The sequence below is a fragment of the Ranitomeya imitator genome, chromosome 6, assembly GCF_032444005.1.
Source record: "Ranitomeya imitator isolate aRanImi1 chromosome 6, aRanImi1.pri, whole genome shotgun sequence".
In the NCBI taxonomy this organism is placed as follows: domain Eukaryota; kingdom Metazoa; phylum Chordata; class Amphibia; order Anura; family Dendrobatidae; genus Ranitomeya; species Ranitomeya imitator.
Genome location: NC_091287.1, coordinates 63,809,293 through 63,831,285, shown reverse-complemented (window position 1 = coordinate 63,831,285; position 21,993 = coordinate 63,809,293). Strand labels below are relative to the sequence as shown.

Sequence of the window (21,993 nt, the reverse complement as noted above, 5' to 3'; positions counted from 1 at the left end):
CGCATATCTGATAAATATCACTGCCAGGTTTGGAATAATTAACTATAATTTTATCCTGCCAAGATTATTGCTGATTAGCGAATAGCTGTCTTCATAAACACCAAAAAGATATATAAGACTAGAGAAAGAATGAGTGCGGTAAATGGCAGATATCAACTTTAGAAACTTGTTTACTTAATGTTGGATAGGACAACATTATGAGATCGGTGGAGGTCCAACACCTGGATCCAGCACTGATCAGCTGATATCTACTCATGCAGCGGCGAGATGTAAGTAATGGACATAGTGGAACACTGCAACTCTGTACATTGGTTAGTGTCCACTGTTGAATACTGCCTGTGATTAGTGATAAGCGCAAGTGCTCGTTACTCGAGTTTGCCAAGGGTGCTCAGGTGTTTTCCTGTCAAACATGGGCAATCTGCACGTTTTGTGACTGTCTAATAGCCACGAAGCAAAGGAACGTGAACACGTCACTCGAGCACCTACGATACTCAGTGTATACCCGAACACCCTCGGCAACTCAAGTAACGAGCACTTGCACTCATCACTACACAAAATCTCTAATTCCCTATTTGTAATGTAGGAACTTCTCATGTGAACCTTTCTCCACACGTTTTTCCCACGTCAAATTCAAACCTTGGACCTAGTGCTGCAAAATTACAGTGCAATGCCAAGAGTTCCTTCTAGACGTCCATCAAAAGTCTATCACCCAGCCAATCTCGACCCTGTTCTGTACTGATGTGGGACAAGAACCTGGAAACAGCTGTCTACACCTGGGTGTCATTTCTTTTTGGATAAAACGCTGACTAAATATTCTTAGTCATGTTCCAAGCTCTTAGCTTTTAGGGTAGCTACTTCCAATAGGTGGCAGTGGAAAGACAGATTTCTTCTTCCTGGAGGAGAGCTACTTTGCATACCCACCAATGAAATGGTATGATGCTTAGATTCAGAGTCCAATGGTTAAAAGCTTTTTTTTTTATATATAGACACCAATGTATTAACTAAAATGTACTAATATGCAATTTTTTTTTCAACCTTGGAATCATCAAACGTATCTCTTTAGTAAGGGTATACACAGATGCCTCAGCTGTAGTTGAGCTTATGCACCTAATTGAAAACATGGAAGAGAAGTCCAGCACTTCATCTACAAAACATAAGGACAAAATCAAGAAAGGTTATTGGTCCATCAAAATATAAAAAATGCACTCATCAAGAACAGGATATCCTAAAAAAAGCAGTATTTACCTACATGTTTTGAACCGGTATAAGTGCACAATTCATGAATAAGAGCTGCACACTTATAGCGGTTCGAAATGTGTAGGAGAGTAACTTCTTCCAGGATGTCCTGTTTTTAATGTGTGCATTTTTTTATTTTTTGATGGACGAATAAACTTTATTTATTTTATCCTTATCTGTTTTGGAGATCACGTGTTCAAACAATTCTAGGTACATTTTTAAAGAACTCAAAAACTGCAAAACCATGCACAAAAGTCATGTAGATATGCTCAATTTTCACCCTGAGTTTTTTTGTAAAGCTTCAGTTCCCTATGTCATTTAGTACACATGACTGTACATCAACCAATATGGATGCAATTATGGAAGCTGAAGGAGTTGTTACGCACTTTGCCCAAAATTGTTCTATGTTATAAATATTATGGACACCATGAAAGTTGGGGTAAGCTCGCCTGGTGCCCAAGTCAGTAGTTTGAGAATACCCTAGGGAAAAAAAAGAAAAGTGTTCCCCTTTTCAATAGTACCAATATCAGCTGCCTAATTTAGCTACCGCTTGCCAAGTCTTGACCTTCTTATCAATGCATAAATACACCAGTTTGAAGTTCTGGAATCTGAATGCTGTCCAAATAACCCCGATGGCAATGTAGTGATGATCATGTTGTAAAAAAAAAACTGACAGAAGGATGAGGATAAATCAATGATTTAAAATGCAAATGTGTCCACAACATTGTGCTGAATTTGGTTAAAGAGGTTGCCTGGGCAAAATAAAAGCTTGCATATGGGACTGGATGTGTGGATATGTAAATAATAACAAAATCAATAATACTCACCAACCAGCACAGGTCACTCCATGGTCTGTGGGGGCAGATGAAGTGGAGATTCCACCATTCAACCAGCTGCCCGATTGGCTGAACAGTGACGTCTCCACTTCCTGTGCCCAGTACAGACCATAGAACGGACGGTGCTGGATCCAGGAGGGTGCAGGTAGGTGAGTATTAACAAGTTTGTTATTTCTATATGTATAGTCCCCTGGGAAAGCTTTTATTTTGTCAATACAAGTCCCTTTTAAGGACTCCAATTTCTCATGAGCAAAATGTAATATATTATCGCAACACGCTAGTAAAACCTTTAACAGGCTGAGTTTCACACCACTCCATTACCAATAGGTGGCCACATATAGGCACAAAATTCATGGACTTTTCGCAGCAAAATACTATAAAATTATGTTTGATTGCTTTTTCAAAGTCGGTCATCTTGTTCTACCTGTTTTAAGATATGTCAAGCTGAAAGCAAAGGTAAGAAAAGACACATCTCTGCTTTTACTGGTGTTATCATCTCAACAATACAGAGGAAATCATAACCCCTAGGATGGTCGGTAGCAGGAGACTGAGAGCCAAATGAGAAAATAATGGTAGGAGATAATAAAAAAGTTGTGCCACCCATGACAACCACTCAGGGCACTCTTCATTTTTACCTGTCGTAGCATAATAAGAACTGTAATCTGATTGGTTGCTTTCTGTATTTCTCACAAGAGAAATTGGCCATAAATAGTAGCCAATGACAAATGTTATTCTCAGCAAATGTAGTCATCGGCATGAGTTTCCGAGTAATGTAAAATGAATTTGTTTTTTATGAAAAATTGCCTTCCAATCCAACCACGAGAACTTTCCTTAGATAATACTCTTGACATAAATTTCTTAGACAAGCAAGGTTATTGTCAGATCATTTTAATGTAAGAGACACGGAGGAATGTGACAGGAAAACATGCTAGATTTAAGATACACATTGAGGCCATATCAGGTCCATCTCTTAAATCCTTCTCTTCACCTTATTTGAACTCTTCATGTCACTGACTGGTGTACAGATGTGGTGACCTGCAGCAACGCGCAGAAAACATGTAAGTACTCATTAAATCAGGTTGTAATGAATCACACACACACACACACACACACATATATATACAGTTAGGGCCAGAAATATTTGGCCAGTGACACAATTTTCGCGAGTTGGGCTCTGCATGCCACCACATTGGATTTGAAATGAAACCTCTACAACAGAATTCAAGTGCAGATTGTAACGTTTAATTTGAAGGGTTGAACAAAAATATCTGATAGAAAATGTAGGAATTGTACACATTTCTTTACAAACACTCCACATTTTAGGAGGTCAAAAGTAATTGGACAAATAAACATAACCCAAACAAAATATTTTTATTTTCAATATTTTGTTGCAAATCCTTTGGAGGCAATCACTGCCTTAAGTCTGGAACCCATGGACATCACCAAACGCTGGGTTTCCTCCTTCTTAATGCTTTGCAGGGCCTTTACAGCCGCAGCCTTCAGGTCTTGCTTGTTTGTGGGTCTTTCCGTCTTAAGTCTGGATTTGAGCAAGTGAAATGCATGCTCAATTGGGTTTAGATCTGGAGATTGACTTGGCCATTGCAGAATGTTCCACTTTTTGGCACTCATGAACTCCTGGGTAGCTTTGGATGTATGCTTGGGGTCATTGTCCATCTGTACTATGAAGCGCCGTCCAATCAACTTTGCAGCATTTGGCTGAATCTGGGCTGAAAGTATATCCCGGTACACTTCAGAATTCATCCGGCTACTCTTGTCTGCTCTTATGTCATCAATAAACACAAGTGACCCAGTGCCATTGAAAGCCATGCATGCCCATGCCATCACGTTGCCTCCACCATGTTTTACAGAGGATGTGGTGTGCCTTGGATCATGTGCCGTTCCCTTTCTTCTCCAAACTTTTTTCTTCCCATCATTCTGGTACAGGTTGATCTTTGTCTCATCTGTCCATAGAATACTTTTCCAGAACTGAGCTGGCTTCTTGAGGTGTTTTTCTGCAAATTTAACTCTGGCCTGTCTATTTTTGGTATTGATGAATGGTTTGCATCTAGATGTGAACCCTTTGTATTTACTGTCATGGAGTCTTCTCTTTATTGTTGACTTAGAGACAGATACACCTACTTCACTGAGAGTGTTCTGGACTTCAGTTGATGTTGTGAATGGGTTCTTCTTCACCAAATTAAGTATGCGGCGATCATCCACCACTGTTGTCATCCGTGGATGCCCAGGCCTTTTTGAGTTCCCAAGCTCACCAGTCAATTCCTTTTTTCTCAGAATGTACCCAACTGTTGATTTTGCTACTCCAAGCATGTCTGCTATCTCTCTGATGGATTTTTTCTTTTTTTCAGCCTCAGGATGTTCTGCTTCACCTCAATTGAGAGTTCCTTTGACCGCATGTTGTCTGCTCACAGCTACAGCTTCCAAATGCAAAACCACACACCTGGAATCCACCCCTGACCTTTTAACTACTTCATTGATTACAGGTTAACGAGGGAGACGCCTTCAGAGTTAATTGCAGCCCTTAGAGTCCATTGTCCAATTACTTTTGGTCTCTTGAAAAAGAGGACGCTATGCATTACAGAGCTATGATTCCTAAACCCTTTCTCCGATTTGGATGTGGAAACTATCATATTGCAGCTGGGAGTGTGCACTTTCAGCCCATATTATATATATAATTGTATTTCTGAACATGTTTTTGTAAACAGCTAAAATAACAAAACTTGTGTCACTGTCCAAATATTTCTGGCCCTAACTGTATATATATATATATATGTATATATATATATATATATTTAATAAAATACTTTGCCTCCTACTATTGTTTTAAAACTTTAGAATTGACCCCATTCCTCCGTTCTGTTTGTGTTGCATTCTTCTACTATTCCTGCTCCCTCCCTGTCTCTGTCTCAGAGCCCGAACCCACTCATAATGACACCGAAAATCACAACTTCCTGCTGGCCAACAAAAGCAGCCAAACAAGTTTTGTGATCCGCTTTGGATCTTATGGACTGGTTACTCAAAGTCACTAGCGGGCACAAACAGCAGAGGGCCCCTGTGCCAGAACAACATATGGGCCCTTTGCAGTCCAATAGCTCACAATAATGCACAATTTTATCTATTCAAGTGGTGCAAATGGGCACCCTTACATACAGGACCCCGATGCACTTGCACAAGCTGCCCCAATTATATGTGCGTCTATACTTGAAGAGCGGGGTTGTGGCAGCTTTCTTTTCATTTTCTCGAAACAGCTGCCTCCTGCCTGGATCTGGCAGTCTAATATAAAGTGTAAAAAAGCTGCATATTTATATTTTAGTCTGGACTAAGGCTGGCCACATATTTCAGATTACTATAGGGTAAAATACATATTTGGCCAACAGCTACACATATGGTCAAGAAGTATTGGGACACTCTTCTTTATTACTGAATTCAGGTTTTCATTCTGTTCCATTGCCATAAGTGTATAAAATCAAGCCTTAAGTCACCAAGCACAATGCTGAGCGTCGGATGAAGTGGTGTAAAGCATGCCACCAATGGACTCTGGAGCATTTGGAAATGTGTTCTGCAGAATGTGAAATCATGGTTCTCTACCTGCAGTCTTATAGACGAGTCTGTCTTTTTGCGAACACCAGAAAAACATTACCTGCTTGACTGCACTGAGCCAACTGTAAAGTTTGGTGGAAAATGTTATGCGAGTTGTATTTCTGGGATTGGACTAACTAGACATTAGTTCCAGAGAGGGGAAATCTTAATGCTTTAGCATAGAAGATAATTTTGGTGTGGAAGAACTTTACTGGCCGTACAGAGTCCTGAGCTCAACCCCATCCAACACCATTGTGATGAACTATAATGGAAATTATGAGTCCAACATGAATGTCTGACCTCACAAATACTCCTTTGGATGAATGGGCTAAAGACTGGAAGCTATATTAGCTTCAAAGCGGGGACCAACTCCATGTTAATGCCTATGCATTTAGAATAGGATGTCATAAAAGCTCCTGTGGGTGTAATGTGGAGGTGTCCCAATACTTCTGTCCATAGCGCGAATTACACAGAACATCTAGTAGAAGACAGGTAGTGAAGGCTTGTTTGGTCTCTACGCATAGCATGGGTTCGGCTGGATCCGATGGTGCCAGAACTGCCGCCCTAGGACCATACAGAAGGGGGTTATGATGTTTTATAGGTTTTAGAGTTTTTAGCTGCAGAGGCGAGGGGAGGGGAATTGGGTTCAGCCCAGAGGGCAGAAGGGGAGTGACCCAAAGAAGATAAAGGCTAGTGTAAGACCATGTGGTCACTCTCTTTGTTATGCATGCGGTCCACTTCCACAGTGGGAGCCATGTCAAGTAACATGCTGTAAAGGACCTAGGAGCCACCTGGCAGTCCATGCCCTCTTGCATCCCAGTGCACCCTTGATCTAACATCCCCTGAAGACTGACATATATTCTGTTTTAATATTTTGTTCCACCACTATTGTATTTGCATATCTGACCATTGCATATGGGTAACCATTGTGTTTGTAATGTATTGTCTAGTATGCCCTTAAGGTAATTAAATATATAATTTAACCTTGGGCTGCTCTTTTATCTCAATCCACGAATCCTTTTCTCGGTTTAACTTTCCATGCTACCGGGGCTGGTTTCTGGCCTTATATAATCCTGTTAACAGACCAGGCTTATATCTAACAAGGAACTGGTGGCAGTCATACCGGGCTGGCAGCGCTCTGTTTAACTTGTGCTAGGGAAAGGGGCCTCTCAGCCTATCAGGGTTGTGTGCGAGAGTAGTGTCAAGTCAGTGACTGCGTGGGCCACATCCTCTCACTCCCCGTGCCTCCCTGGGCCCATGTGGACAGGGTGTGTGTGTGTAAAACTGCACCAAGCTGACCTTACATGTCCCCAGTGGAGGCGGAATATCACGTTGGTAAAAGTGAGGAGACCATACCACGTGATCTTGCTGATGAAATAGTGCCATTGGGTGGCGAGGGAGGTGCAGGTTCATCACTTGTGGTGGCAGTGGAGGGATTCTTTGTGATCTCTCTGGTGTCATCCTTCACAAGTAGTGGCAACGGTGGAATACTGGGTGATCTCTGATGTCATCCTTCACAGCTGGAGTCTCACACTGCCAGTAGAACAGCTTTACATAGTCTGATTTGCTCCCTGCTACTCTCCTTTTTTTTTTTTTACTAAAAAGTGGGTCAAGTAAAATAGCACAATTAAAGACGTACTCACACTGAAAGATTATCGTAAACATGCGCCTTTAAGAGTGCCCTCATTTCACAATAATCTTTTATTGTAAATAGGTTAAAGGTCCCCCGATGAATGAGCAAAACACTTGTTCATTGGGTGAAATGATATTTTGAGCAGCACAAAAGATTATAATGCTTGGCAGCAGATTCTCCTGTGTAAACAGGACTTGTGCAGCCGAGAACTATGGCAGCCTATGAACATTGAACAATTTATTACTGATCATCCAGTATACGTCATTTACTGTGGCCTGCCTGTGTAAACAGGCTATTAAACCATGGATCAGAAAATATTTACTAAGTGGCGGTAATTTAGTAGCGGCGGTCGGTCTGTGTAGTGCACTACAATTAAGACAAGTAAAATAAACTTTACTTTTATAGCCTGAAGTCCAACAGAACTAGATGAGACAGTATGAGATATTTTTTCAGTCATGCCCTAAACATAAATTCAAGTACACAGAGTATTCACATACACTACTCATCCATAACGCAAGCAGTATGTATTCATGTATACTGGGCACAAAGTTTTAGTTTAAGGTTGAAAACTTTCATTAAATAATAACTATGAGCGAATTAATTTACTAGGTTCAAGATTCACAAATGTAAATTGATTGGTAAGTCCTTAGCTATTACTAGACGTGGGTGAAGTAATTTGGTAATTTTGAGATTCGGCAGACAGACGCTTTAAGGTTGGCAAGTCAATTCCAAGAGCAAATTAAGTGTCTGATTGTGAATGAGAGCATCACTATGAAAAATAATGGGGCTGTAAGCATCTAGTTTTCATTCCGAATGTGAAAATGACAAAATTGCAACAAAGCTTAACTAATATGTCAAAAATGTAGAATTTTTTTTGCAGGTGGCCCAGATGCTAAGAACCCTATCGATCACTAAAATGTAGGCTTCCAAGACTGAAAATGGGCTCAGTAAATTTCCCATGAACCCATCTTCAGTCTCTGAGAGTATCCACCTTTCCTTTACGAGTTTTGAAAAATCTCCTTGATTTATTCCTACAAGGGCTCGTGCAGACGACCGCATGTTCGGTCCGAATGTGATCATCATCCAACAAAACACCAAATAGTACTCAGACCAAAGTTAGTCTATGGGATCATGCTCATCTCCGAATTTTTCCTCTGACAGAGTCTGTTGAAGGAAAAAATTTGCAACATGACTGAGTTTGTTCCAACATGGCCATGCCAGTCAAACATCAGACTGTACGCAGATGGCATAAGAGTGCAGCCCGATTTCTTCCGACTGACAGAATGGAGAAGATGGAGAATTTTTTTTCTCCATCTTCTCCTCATCCGAGAGGATAGGATCAAACCGTGATCGACCAGATTCTCTTGAATGAGAGAATATATTCGGTCGCCTGCACCTGCCCTAAAAAACTATAGTTGCAACTATCCAACAACTGTTTATTAGTACAAGGGCAGAAAAATTGGTTTGAAGTTTAACATTGTGCCATTTTGTTCTCAAAATTATATTACGTGCTGCAATCACTGTTATAAAAGTGAGTAAAATAAATAAATTACAAATACATTAAATAAATGACTAGCAATAGAAATAGAATTGTTCCTTTTGCAAACTTTACATCATGTTCAATATCGGAATATCAAAGTACACATTTCTGCATCCGATTACTATTTTTATTTTTCATTACGTTTTATGATTACATTACTCTTAAGTTGAATGAATCAGGCTATCCTAGTAGAAAATAAAAAAAATCATGAAGTTAGTCCACCTGGCTACAGATTACTAGTGGAGTGGATCTGCAGACCCGAGCTGTGGTCACCCACTTAGAGGCAATGTCCTGACCATTAAACCATTCCTTTGCCTAGTACATTAGTTGGAAGATGACAAATGTCAATGGTCCCACTCGTGCTGTTTACAGAATGATGGAAATCTCACTTAGAACACATTCTATTTCCCCGGGCACGTACGCTAAGTGTATGGCTCCGCTGCCAAACATGTTCGGAAATGTCAAGGTCACAGAAATGCAGGACTTCCTACCCTCGGTGAAATGGAATTTATATTGAGGTTCTTGTTTCACATGTATACGCCTGAGTTCGCTTTGGCAGTCAATTACCCATTTAACTATTTAATATATCTTAAGGGCATGGTACCCCATATGGAGGAATCACTACTTTTTCTTCTGTGACACCTTGTCGTACATTTTTCATTGCTTGGCTTTTCCAACTATAATACTCCACAGGGCAATGTTAATCACCAAAAATAAATGCATCCAACCATTTACGTATGTTCCTAATTGCTTATGGATGAAATACTGCAGGTATAAGTCACTTTTGAGGTTTACTCTGAAGCGTCAGGAACCTGGTGCAAAAGGGCCCCTGAAATGTCATATATATCTGCACACCAGTATGACATAGGAGAGATGCTCTTAGGTTACTTGGCGTCCTTTGCAATACCTTCCATTTGCTCCATCTAATCGACAAAACGATTCCCCTAAATAACACTGTCCAATAAGTCTAGGAAATGTTGCTGTATCCTATTAAATTGATAATTTACAAAATCGCATCTGTAAATTAACATCTGAACTGGTTCATGTCCATTTTGATCCTGCTATTTCCTATAGGTGGCACCACACCTTTGTTGAAGGGGGAAGCATGAGAGCAGTGGTCCTGTTTAATTCCTGGGACTTTTGGTGACGCTAGATCAGGATGCTATGAGGTTAATTGTCTGGTTTTCATCACTCCTTTCTGAGAGCCCAGGTTGGGGCTGTCTGCTATTTAAACCCCTGGGTTTCTGACTTCCACTGCCAGTCAATTCGTTTAGCTTCCTGGATTGTGCTCTTGGCCTTGTTTGTGGTGCTTTCCTGATTCCTCTTATTTTCTGACCTCAGTGTGAATTTAACAATGCCCTTGTTTTGCGATTCTGTTCCTGACGTGACCTCTTGTCTTTGACCCTGCTTGGTGACCCTTCCTGCCTTTGGTTCACTCCTCTGGACCGCAGCCCTTCTATGGAAACAATCCACTGCACCCCATTGTAAAGCCAGATCCCTCTACAGGGGTTAAAGGGTGAAGGTTGGGGTTCCTCTGGAATCTGCCAGATGGAGTGGTTTGTGCCAAGTCTGTCCAAGGCAGCCTTTATTGACCCGCTGGCCTCCGACAGTCATGACACCTGCTGCTTGGGGAATTTTCAGTTTGCAGCATATCAACGTGTGCTGCAGATTTTCAGAGCAGAAATCTGCAGCAGATCTGAAGCATTTTATGCATTTTTTTACCACTTTGGATTTCTAAACCAGAACTGGAAATACTGAAGACGAGAAAATCTTGGGTTGAGCTCTCGATCTATGAAAACGCCAAACATGAAGCGTCAACTATATAATATCAAAGCACACTGCTTTATAAAGGAGCTAGGTATTCATTTTGAGGCTTTTTGGACGATTTTAACATTTTCAATACTTACTTATACAGTGTCGAATTCTTATCCTCAAAGAACAACAGGTCAATGTGGAACTAATATCTCATAGATAATTTAGTAGATGGACAGATAGATAGATGGATGTATGGATGGATAGACAGATAATTCTAGATAGATAGATTTATTTTAGATAATTCTTTAAAGAGTAACCGTGATTTTAATTTTTATTTCATAAATCAATAGTTCACGTGAAAATAAGCAACTTTGTAATAGATGTCATGGGAGAAATCTGCTTCTTACAAAATTCATCGGTCATTATCAAAATTCTCAATTTTGAGGTAAAATCTGTATTCAGTGTGGACAGACTGTCCCATTACTGAGATGGTGCTGATGAGATTCTATCTAGGGGAGATAACTCCTTCCAATAAGAAGAATAAGAAGGAAAATATCAATTAACAATGCCAAGGTATAACACCTGGAAACAAAATCTGAGCAAATAACCCATTGGTAAGATGAAGGCTGCTACTAATGACTTGGCTAAGCTTCCATAATAAGGGGCCATCACTGCATTGTGGAAGAGAACAGTCAGTCTACAGTGTAGTAACTAGCAAAACCACTGTACCCCCATGCATATCACAAGCTATCGGCAGGCACAGGACAAGCAGGAAATGTCTGGAGATTTGAACTCAGTCATCTGGTAAATTTTTAATATAAACATAAATAGGCTACACTACTACTAGATGAATCACACAATCAGTACAAACAGTAGTACAGTATAAAAGAAATTCAACAAAAGAAGTAAGAAGGTGATAATAGAAAACCATGGTCAGGAAAATGTCTATAATTTAAGAAATTGGTTTGGAAAAAACATATTCCAAAATATTAGTAGTGCATTTTTATTTAACAGAAGGGAGTTCTTCATTGTAGGATTTCTAACATTTAGTTGGACTAGAGAGTGGCTTCAAAAAAGTGCCTAAGTGTGTGGAGGACCAAGCCTCTATCCATGCGTTCCCATAGGCACCATGTAAGACTTCATACTCCCTACAGTCGCTCTGCAGGGTATATAAACACTAGCTGCCAGGTACAAAAGCTGACTACCGATGATGGCTGGTTGTCCCAATAATGGGACAACTCATTAGCAAAAAACAGATTTTACAGAAATTTTTGTTTGTCTTAATCCCTTTTAAATATGTATATAATGTAGAATAAGTGTATTAGATTACTGTCTCCCTCAGTTTCCAGCACCACTCCATTCCTCTTCTTCTGGACCACAACACCTCAACTCAGACTAGCCGGCTCACACAGGGGTTTGTGTATGGTCCAGAAGTCTCTTTCTTGATGTAAGTATATGAAGTCTTAGGCCCAGGGTGCCGGACTGGCCATCTGGCAATTCTGGCAAATGCCAGAAGGGCCTGTCTGGTCATGGGCTGCTTTGTCTGCTATGTTGTTAACAGAATCGGTGTTCTCAAGACACCCATACTGTTAAGAGCTGTGATGGAGCACAAAGTCGCTGACTCCGTCACTTACCCCATCAGGCCACGGGTATCATTAGAAATATGGGTCTTGTAGACAAACTTCCTTTCCTCCATCCAGGGTAATATTAGTAATATATCCCATCTGGTTCATGGGGACGGGGACAACATGGGCCTGTGTGATTTCAAATGCCAGGACTGAATTTCAGCCCCAGTCCGTGCCTGCTTAGGCTGGTGTCACACTTGCAACTGTAATGCGAGAAACTCGAGCGAGTCTTTCGCCTCAATACCCGGCACTGCCACCGGTGGTTTGGACTGCAGCATTCAGCTGCATAGAAATACATGCAGCCGCATACTCTGGTCCCGAGTGCCGGCAGCAATGCCGGGTATTAAGGCAAAAGACTCGCGAGAGTTTCTCGCATTACAGTTACAAGTGTGACACCGGCCTAATTCTGAGTCTAAAAGATTTCCATGAAAAAAGCTGCTACCACTCCACATAATGCGAGCTGTTGAGTCACATGGGCCAGAAGAGCACTAGAGCCGCGCTGGCAGCTGGATAGGACAGCGGTAAGTAATTTAAAGGGAACATGTCACCAGAAAAAAACACAGACATGGGGTTATTCTGCAGGTTAATATTGTTAATAGCGTTATTAACCTGCCTGGCACCCAAACGTAGCCAAACACCGTGTGGGGAGAAAATTAACCAGTGTCAGTCAGTCCTGGGGGCTTCATTTACAGACCCCGCTCTCTATACACAGAATGGTGACTGAACCAGCGCTGGCGCCGCCCCCGTGACTGAAACCGGAACGCTGCCGTGGAGAATAAAGTTAATTTTCTACATACAGAGTTTGGGTGAGTACAGGCGTAATGCTATTAACCCCATATCTGCACGTTAGCAGTGTTTTTTTTTCTGATGACAGGTTCCCTTTAATACACTTACACCATAGCACATACATATATAAAAATATTGCGAGACCTTTTCACTTACTGGGAGGAGTCAAAAGTGGACAATCCCCTATAATTAGAGTATTAGAATGCATTGTACCCTTTCACCACATTTTAGGGCTTTGCAGCACCCCTATGAGTACTTTCAACATTTGCCCAAAATTCTAGCCAAAAATATCAAATGTTTCCTCTTAATGTACAATTTGGAAACTTTTATTTAGATGTTTTAAGATTGTATTCATACTCAGAATTATAGTTATTTCACTACATTTTAAAATCCTAAAATTAAAAATGAGTAAAAAGCAGCATTGCCAATCTGATTTTTTGTGTGAGTATTCTACGCTGCACTTCTGGTCGATGCGATGTACCATATGCAGCGTTACTAAAGCGATGGTTAATGGCTTTCCCGTGTTGCAGTAGGTGCTACGTGATGGAGTGCTTACTTAAAACACCTTTCGGAGCACATTGCCTTGAGCCCCCTTACAGTGTCCAGTAATTATAGCAGCCAGTAATTAGATTTCGTTTTTTTTCCAATTTTCAGGGTATACCTTTTGACTTTATGATTGATTCATAGCTGAATATAACTCCACGGCCGTGCAGCTTTATGCACCAGAATCAATTAGCCTAACATAATAAAATGTGGCTGGGACTCTGCGTGATGCTGCTTCCGTCTCTTGGCCACCAGTCATCGAGTGCAGCTCTGGAACACACTGCAGCAGCGTTTTGATTCCCAGCGTGAAGCCCACCACTCCTGCTGTTAGAGCTATGTACCCAATGCTAATACAGGCTGCGGATGCCATTACAGGTGGACGGGGGTCTGCTTCCTATATGCTTCCATTATAATAACCTCTTTATATGAAGGAAGATTATTTATGCTTTAGAAAGCGGATATTTTTTTTACACCGCAGCTCCTGTCGAATACAAAGCCTAGATTAGCAAATGCAATAGTTCTCGTGAAATAATCTTCCTTCGAGGCGCGGACACTTTATAATTTATGATTAAAAAAATGTGATGTTTAGATTAGTGCGAATTCTGAGTTCTCGTGCAATAGTAAATGAGTTTCCTGCAATATTCAGCGCATTAAAAGGGCATCTTACTAAAAATGTCTTGGGAGTCACTGTGGATCTCTGTGACATGTCCAAGATCTCTGCCACAAGTCCCCGGTGACTGTGGATCTCTGTGACATGTCCAAGATCTCTGCCACAAGTCCCCGGTGACTGCGAATAGCAATATCATTGATGTAACCACTTGTAAATCAATGTGGAGCTTTTATATTAAACCTTTTTTTTTTGCTTTTTGTACCCATAATACATATAATAATGGATACAAAAATGGCAGTAGCACCAGAAGGTTATTATATGTCCCTGCAGTCTCATCAGCAAATAAATGGGGTTCATGCATAGTCAGGGTAATAGTTAATACAGGGCGCAGAAGTAGCAGTGGGAGATGGGTCCCGGACCATAAGGGTATGTGTAGACGTTCAGTATTAGGCTATGTGCACACGTTGCGGATTTTGCAGCAGTTTGCCATGCGGTTTACAGTACCATGTAAACCTATGGGAAACCAAATCCGCAGTGCACATGGAAAATACCGAGCGGAAACGCAGCGGTTTATTTTCCGCAGCATGTCAATTCTTTGTGCTGATTCCGCAGCGTTTTACACCTGCTCCTCAATAGGAATCCGCAGGTGTAAAAACGCAGGTGAAATCCACACAAAAAACGCAGGAAATCCGCGGGTAATCCGCAGGTAAAACACAGTGCGTTTTACCTGCGGATTTTTCAAAAGCTGAGCGTAAAAATCCGCACAGAAATCCGCAACGTGGGCACATAGCCTAAAGGGGTTTTGCGGTTTCGGTTCCGTTTTCGGAAATCCTTATCCCCGGCTGCAATTTGTGTTAAAAAAACAAACAAACTGACCTTTACTTCCCCCTCCTCAGTCTCCGCTGCTGCTCCATGTGTCTATTATTATCTGATGTCATGCTAACAGTGCTGCAGACAATCACTGAGCTCAGCGCCACTGATATCACTGATTGGTTGCAGCGTTGTCGATGTAACGTCAGAAAATAACAGACAACGGGAGCAGCAGCAGAGACACAGCGTTGGATCAGGGAAAGGTGAGCAAAGCGTAGGTTTTTTTTTAGGACAAGGGTTTCCATTTAAGGAGGCAAAAAGTGTCAAATAACTCATCAAACAGCACGACAGGCGAGGGATCTGTTGTAGTTTTTGCATTCAGGGATGAGGAGCTACAAATTAGGCTTTTGCAAATATCATCACATAATGGGAAGTTTGGAGACAATAAGTATATATAGTGAAGGGAGGGGGTCCAGGTCGGTGTTTTTCATCCTGTTACGCTACTTTCACACATCAGGGTTTTTGCATCAGGCACAATCCGGCGAATGTTGGAAAAAACGGATCCGGCGCAGATTGTGAAAAACTGATGCGACGGGTCCGTTTTTTCGATGGATCTCACTAGCATATCCAGATAATTGTATAAAAAAAATTTGGAGCATGCTCAGATCCGGCACCTTCCGGCTCCCATAGGCTTCCATTTTAGCAAACAGCCGAAAGCGCCGGATCCGGTGCTTCCGGCGTTTTCACGGAGACAAAAAACGTTGCTATGGACGTTTTTTCCAGAAACTGGAAACGGCAGATTTGCTGGATCTGGCGAAAACCGGACCAAACGCAATGTCACCCGAAGCAATCCGGCACTAATACAAGTCTATAGGAAAAAAACGGATCCGGCGGCAACATTAGCCGGATCCGTTTTTTTTTAAAATTTAGCCGGATTGAGCCTGAGAGTGAAAACCTGATGTGTGAAAGTAGCCTTAAGGTACCGTCACATTTAGCGACGCTGCAGCGATCTAGACAACGATCCCGATCGCTGCAGCGTCGCTGTGTGGTTGCTGGAGAGCTGTCACACAGACAGCTCTCCAGCGACCAACTATGCGAAGTCCCCTGGTAACCAGGGTAAACATCGGGTTACTAAGCGCAGGGCCGCGCTTAGTAACCCGATGTTTACCCTAGTTACCAGCGTAAACGTAAAAAAAAACAAACACTACATACTTACATTGCGGTGTCTGTCCCCCGGCGCTGTACTTCTCTGCACTGACTGTGGGCGCCAGCCGGAAAGCAAAGTGGTGACGTCACCGCTGTGTTCTGCTTTCCGCCCGGCACTTACACAGTGCAGAGAAGCACAGCGCCGGGGACAGACAGCGGTAGGTAAGTATGTAGTGTTTGTTTTTTTTTACGTTTACGCTGGTAACCAAGGTAAACATCGGGTTACTAAGCGCGGCCCTGCGCTTAGTAACCCAATGTTTACCCTGGTTACCAGTGAAGACATCGCTGAATCGGCATCACACACGCCGATTCAGCGATGTCTGCGGGAGTCCAGCGCCGAAATAAAGTTCTGGACTTTCTGCTCCGACCAACGATGTCACAGCAGGATCCTGATCGCTGCTGCCTGTCAAACTCAACGATATCGCTAGCCAGGACGCTGCAACGTCACGGATCGCTATCGTTATCGTTCAGTGTGACGGTACCTTTAGAGGGACATTGTCTTCATGGCCAGTAAAGATGGGGGCTGGAATAGGCAATGCTAAAGGGAAGCCCCCATGACTGCTGTTGGCTAGGGGAGGGTTTCAAAAAGGTTTTTTCTAAGTTTGAAAGGGATTGGTTGTGATGTGGAAGGGGAGTTACAGGGGGGGGGATTTATGGGGGAGTCTGTGCAAAGTGAGGGAACATTGCCACTTTTACACAGAAAATCTGAGAGGAAGCATCCACCCACTCTCCCTAATGTCTCGAATATTGGCTGGTAGGAGGAATCTTTGGGATTTTTGTTTTTAGTCCGGGGCAATTTTCATAATGAAGGGTCTTAGAGGTTGGAGTAAACTGTACATCATCACAGTGGCTAAGTTGGCGGGGGGCAGGGCTCTTGGAGTTGACGCTGATTCGTTGGGGAAGGAATTGTGAGTAAATTCCGGACAGTTTAAATGAGGTGGGGTTGATCTGGCATTCGGCTATGGGCTCTGGACGGGGTATTACCCTGGGAGCTTTTGGTGGTTAGTCTTCCCTGAATGGGTTGTTTGGTGCCCTCGAGCTGGTGGTTTACGGCTGAGGGTAACATGGTGGTTGAAGTTCGTTGGTTATTGCCAAATTTAAGCCAGATTTTTAGCTCCAAGAACCCTCCCCTCATGTCAGAGTTTTATATCAAATTATTGATATGCATTTGTTATATGTTATTGTTTGTTAATTTATTGTTTGTTAATAAAATGGCCGCTGTGGCCAATATTATCCAAAGAATTGATGAATAATGTCTTTATTTCCAAGGTGGTATAATGTGTTATAGGTTAGGGTTGCAGAATGGGTGTGCGTGTCAAGGGAAGAAACTCGTACTTGCCATACTCGGTCATGGAATATTCTCATGGTTGCACAGCAATTTTTTAAATGCTCATAGAAGTCAATGGAGAGAGTCATGCATGTACAGATCTAGTAAAGAGGACTGTGACTCAGAAAACACAGCACTGGAATATCATGGCACAAAAAGTGTATTTTAACACCTAGCGTGACATCAGTTTGTGCAATGTTATGTTATTTTAAGTGAGGTACCCTTCTGTAACAAGTTATCAGGATTCTTCTTTGTGAGTCATCGTAACCTTTGCTACGTCTGTAGATGGAAATATCCTTTAAAGTAGGTTTTTGCTATGTAATCTGAGAGCAGCGTGATGTAATGGCTCAGAGCCTGATTCCAGTGATGTGTTACTTAATGGGCTGTGTGTGTTGCTGTTTTAGTTAAATCAGTGTTTTATCAGCAGGAGATTATCGCTACAGGACTAGTTGTCTCATGCTTCCTGGTCCACTGCTGTGTGTAACCACACCCCGATCACTGGTTGGCAGCTTTCTGCCTATGTACAGTGTACACAGAAACTGCCAATCAGGGGTGTGGGTCGGGTTATCCAGGGCTCAGCATTCTGGTAAATGACAGCATGCTGACCAGCAAGTGACACATCATTGGAGTCAGGATCTCAACCCCTACATCAGCTTATGTTGCATAAACATTGTGACAGATTCCCTTTAAAGAACTTTGAAAAATTTAAATGTAATGGAGGTAGAAGATGCCAAAACCTTATACATTCTTAGCCACAGAGCAATAACTACTTTGTTAGATATTTATTGCCTACTAGAGTTTAAGACAAAGATTGATAGACTTTGGGCTAGTAGAAGATGCACTCACAAGAGGTCCTCAGGCATTTAAGCATACCCTGAGGAAGCTCGCACTGCCCTGGTCACGCTACCACAGACTAACAACATGGATCACAGATCAGGGGCCTGTGAATCTTTTTGCTCATCCTTATTAACTACCTGATATTCAGTTGTGCTTGCTATGGGGAGATTATATCACAAGGCCCAATGCTGACAGAAACTGATGTGAATTATGGCTATCTGTATATGGCAGATTAAAATATATACTGTATTTACTACCTATTTGGAGCTTCTAGTCCATGGGTGGGGAGCCCACAAAGTACATCCTGCGGTGGGCACTGGTGTCAGGACATAATCTTTCATTGCATGCGCCTCAGTGTCCAGTAGTGAACGCTACATGTGTGTACTCACAGAGGTAGAAGAAAGACCTGTGGCCATCAAAACAGAGCTGCCGGCCCAAGCACTGTGGTCTCCAGGAATCTGTCCGTGGGGTGGAGAAAAGGTCATGGCTGCCTGAGGTTCCTCTCCCCTATACTAATCCTTCAAACTTCAGCGCCGTCTACCTATGAGTATTCTGTACATTTCGTTCCCTGGTGGGATCTGGGCATTCTCTTCATACCTAGAAAACAATCTCCTTTACTTCCCTATTTTGGAATTGTATAGAGTATTTCCTATGCAAAAGCTAATTTCAGCATCCACTTTATGATGCAGCGTATGCTCCCCAGATATTCAGCCTTCATACTGTAGTCTTCTGTTTGGCCACCCACTAAGTTTCATACATGGTGTTTGTGCAGGTAGTAATTTCTCTAGCCCAGACCTGGCTAAAAACAATGGCCCACGAGCCGCACCGTGCTCTCTGCCTCCCGTCCACCGCTGTCACCGCCATCTACATCCTCAGGATACAGACAGCGGTGAATACATTGGGGGAGGACGAGGTCGCCAGCTACTCTTCCACCATATAAAGGAGGATATGTGGGGGCTTATCCTGTATATACAAGGCTATGTAAGGGCTCATGCTGTATATAGGGAGGCTGTGTGGGGCTCATACTGTATATCGGGAGCTGTGTGGGGCTCATGCTGTATAGAGGAAGGTGGTGTGGGGACTTATGCAGTGTATTTGGAAACTGTATGGAGGCTCATGCTGTATATAGGGAGCTGTGTGGAGGCTCATGCTTTATAGCAGGGGTGTCAAACTGCATTCCTCGAGGGCTGCAAACAGGTCATGTTTTCAGGATTTCCTTGTACTGCACAGGTGATAATTTAATTACCAACTCATTATTTGTGTAGGTGTTTAAATTATCACCTGTGCAGTACAAGGAAATCCTGAATACATGACCTGTTTGCAGCCCTCGAGGAATGCAGTTTGACACCCCTGCTTTATAGAGGAAGGTGGTGTGGGGACTTATGCTGTATATAGGGAACTGTGTGGAGGCTCATGCTTTATAGAGGACGGTGGTGTGGGGACTCATGCAGTATATAGGGAGGCTGTGTGGTGCTCATGCAGTATATAGGGAGGCTGTGTGGGGCTCATGCTGTATATAGGGAGGCTGTGTGGTGCTCATGCAGTATATAGGGAGGCTGTGTGGGGCTCATGCTGTATATAGGGAGGCTGTGTGGGGCCCATGCTGTATATAGGGAGCTGTGTGGGGGTTCATGCTGTATATAGGGAGCTGTGTGGAGGCTCATGCTGTATATAGGGAGCTGTGTGGAAGCTCATGCTGTATATAGGTAGCTGTGTGGGGCTCATGCTTTATAGAGGAAGGTGGTGTGGGGACTTATGCTGTATATAGGTAGATGTGTGGGGCTCATGCTGTATAGATGGAGGCTGTGTGGAGGCTCATTCTGTATATGGAGGGCTGTGTGGGGCTCATGCTGTATATAGGGAGCTGTGTGGGGCTCATGCAGTATATACGGAGCTGTGTGGGGCTCATGCTTTATATGGAGGGCTGTGTGGGGCTCATGCAGTATATAGGGAGGCTGTGTGGGGCTCATGCTGTATATAGGGAGCTGTGAGGGGCTCATGCTGTATATAGGGAGCTGTGTGGGACTCATGCTGTATAGGGAGATGTGTGGGGGTTCATGCTGTATATGGGGGGCCATGTGTGGGCTCAAGATGTATATGGAGGCTGTGTGGGGGCTCCTGCAGTATATAGGGAGCTGTGTGAGGGATCATGCTTTATAGAGGAAGGTGGTGTGGGGACTTATGCTGTATATAGGGAGCTGTGTGGGGATCCTGCAGTATATAGGGAGTAGTGTGGGGGCTCATGCTGTATATGGGGGGCTGTGTGTTGGCTCAAGATGTATATGGAGGCTGTGTGGGGGCTCATGCTATATATAAGGGGATGTCAGCCTAATTCTGCTCAATATTAAGTGACAATATAAATATCAAATAATAATTATAATGTAATAATAATATTGAGCATAATTAATTTCAGCCTATTTGTTCGGCCCTCCACAACAGTCACGGTCTTTTATATGGCCCCCGGGAAACTTACGAGCCCACCCCTGCTCTAGACCATTGAAAATAAATTTGTGTTACTTCTTGATATAGTCACTATTTTAGACAAATGGAGGGCCCTTGTGCAAGATATACAAAAAGGATGGGTAGTCCGTAGCAAAACATAAAATGTGATACTGCTAATCTTGGTCTTCGTTATTACCTCTTCAAGGCACATGGTGTTTGGTGTCAGATACTGCAGTAGACCAGAGTGCAGAAATGACCGTTTCCTTGAACTCTAGATATGTGTTGCACGATGGTCTAAAGATGTGGTGGTCTGAACGGTTTCATAAGAGAACTTGGCACTGGTTCACCTTGGTAGAAAACCTGGGCATAAACTCTAACTCAAGTGAGGTCTTCTGGTCCCAGCTAATAGCAAGGAGAAGAGAGTGACTGAGGCACTGGGATATGGAGTTCACAAAACGTGTTTCTTGATGTTGTTTCCAACTTTTTATTTCTCTGCTGGGACTTTAATGAAATCTTCTATTTCAGTGCCCACTAGTAGACCAGAGTGACTAACTTTATTTTTTAGTAAAGGCAGCTCAAAATGACTACTACTTGCACAAGATCATTGTCCAAAAAATCCACTTTCGATAAAAACAAACCATATAAAAAATTATTGGAAATCCACAACTAATAGGATATGTTCACACACGTTGTTTATGCAGAGCTTTTTTATGCAAATAGGAGCTGCAGTTTACAGCACCTGCACAAGCTATGAGAGTTAAAAAATTTCATGTGTAACACCCCAGGTAACCGGTTGTTACAGTGATGTTGTCTTCCCTTCGGGGAGGGTAATATCATGCTTGGAGGCAATGGAGTTCTCTTTACCAGGTAAGGCACCCACACAACACATTCCAAATCCAGGCCAGAAGTGGAGCTCAGGACCCGGATTCAGGGGAGCTTCACTGAGCTATAGGCTTTCTGGTCTGGAGGAGGAGTTAGAGAGTTGGTCCAGGAAGACCAAGGAGAGCAGACGTCTAGGAGAGATGCAGAGCAGACAGCAGAGCTGGCAGCCAGGATTGAGCTAGAGCTCCAGGAAGGACAGATAACCCGAGGGTTTGAATGTGGTGGAGCACAGCAACCGGGCACCTGGAGCCCGAGGCTTTAGTGGGACTCTAGGACACTTAGCAGAACAGGAGGGCTAAGAACTTTAAGTGCAAGGAGGAAAGGCTCA

At 42.7% G+C, this 21,993-nt stretch overlaps 1 protein-coding gene across 1 annotated transcript in view; it reads right to left on the bottom strand.

Moving 5' to 3' along the window:
- The window catches only part of PTPRN2 (protein tyrosine phosphatase receptor type N2), a 1,178,570-nt gene that overhangs the window by 123,924 nt on the left and 1,032,653 nt on the right, over positions 1 to 21,993 (bottom strand). The window lies entirely within an intron of this gene.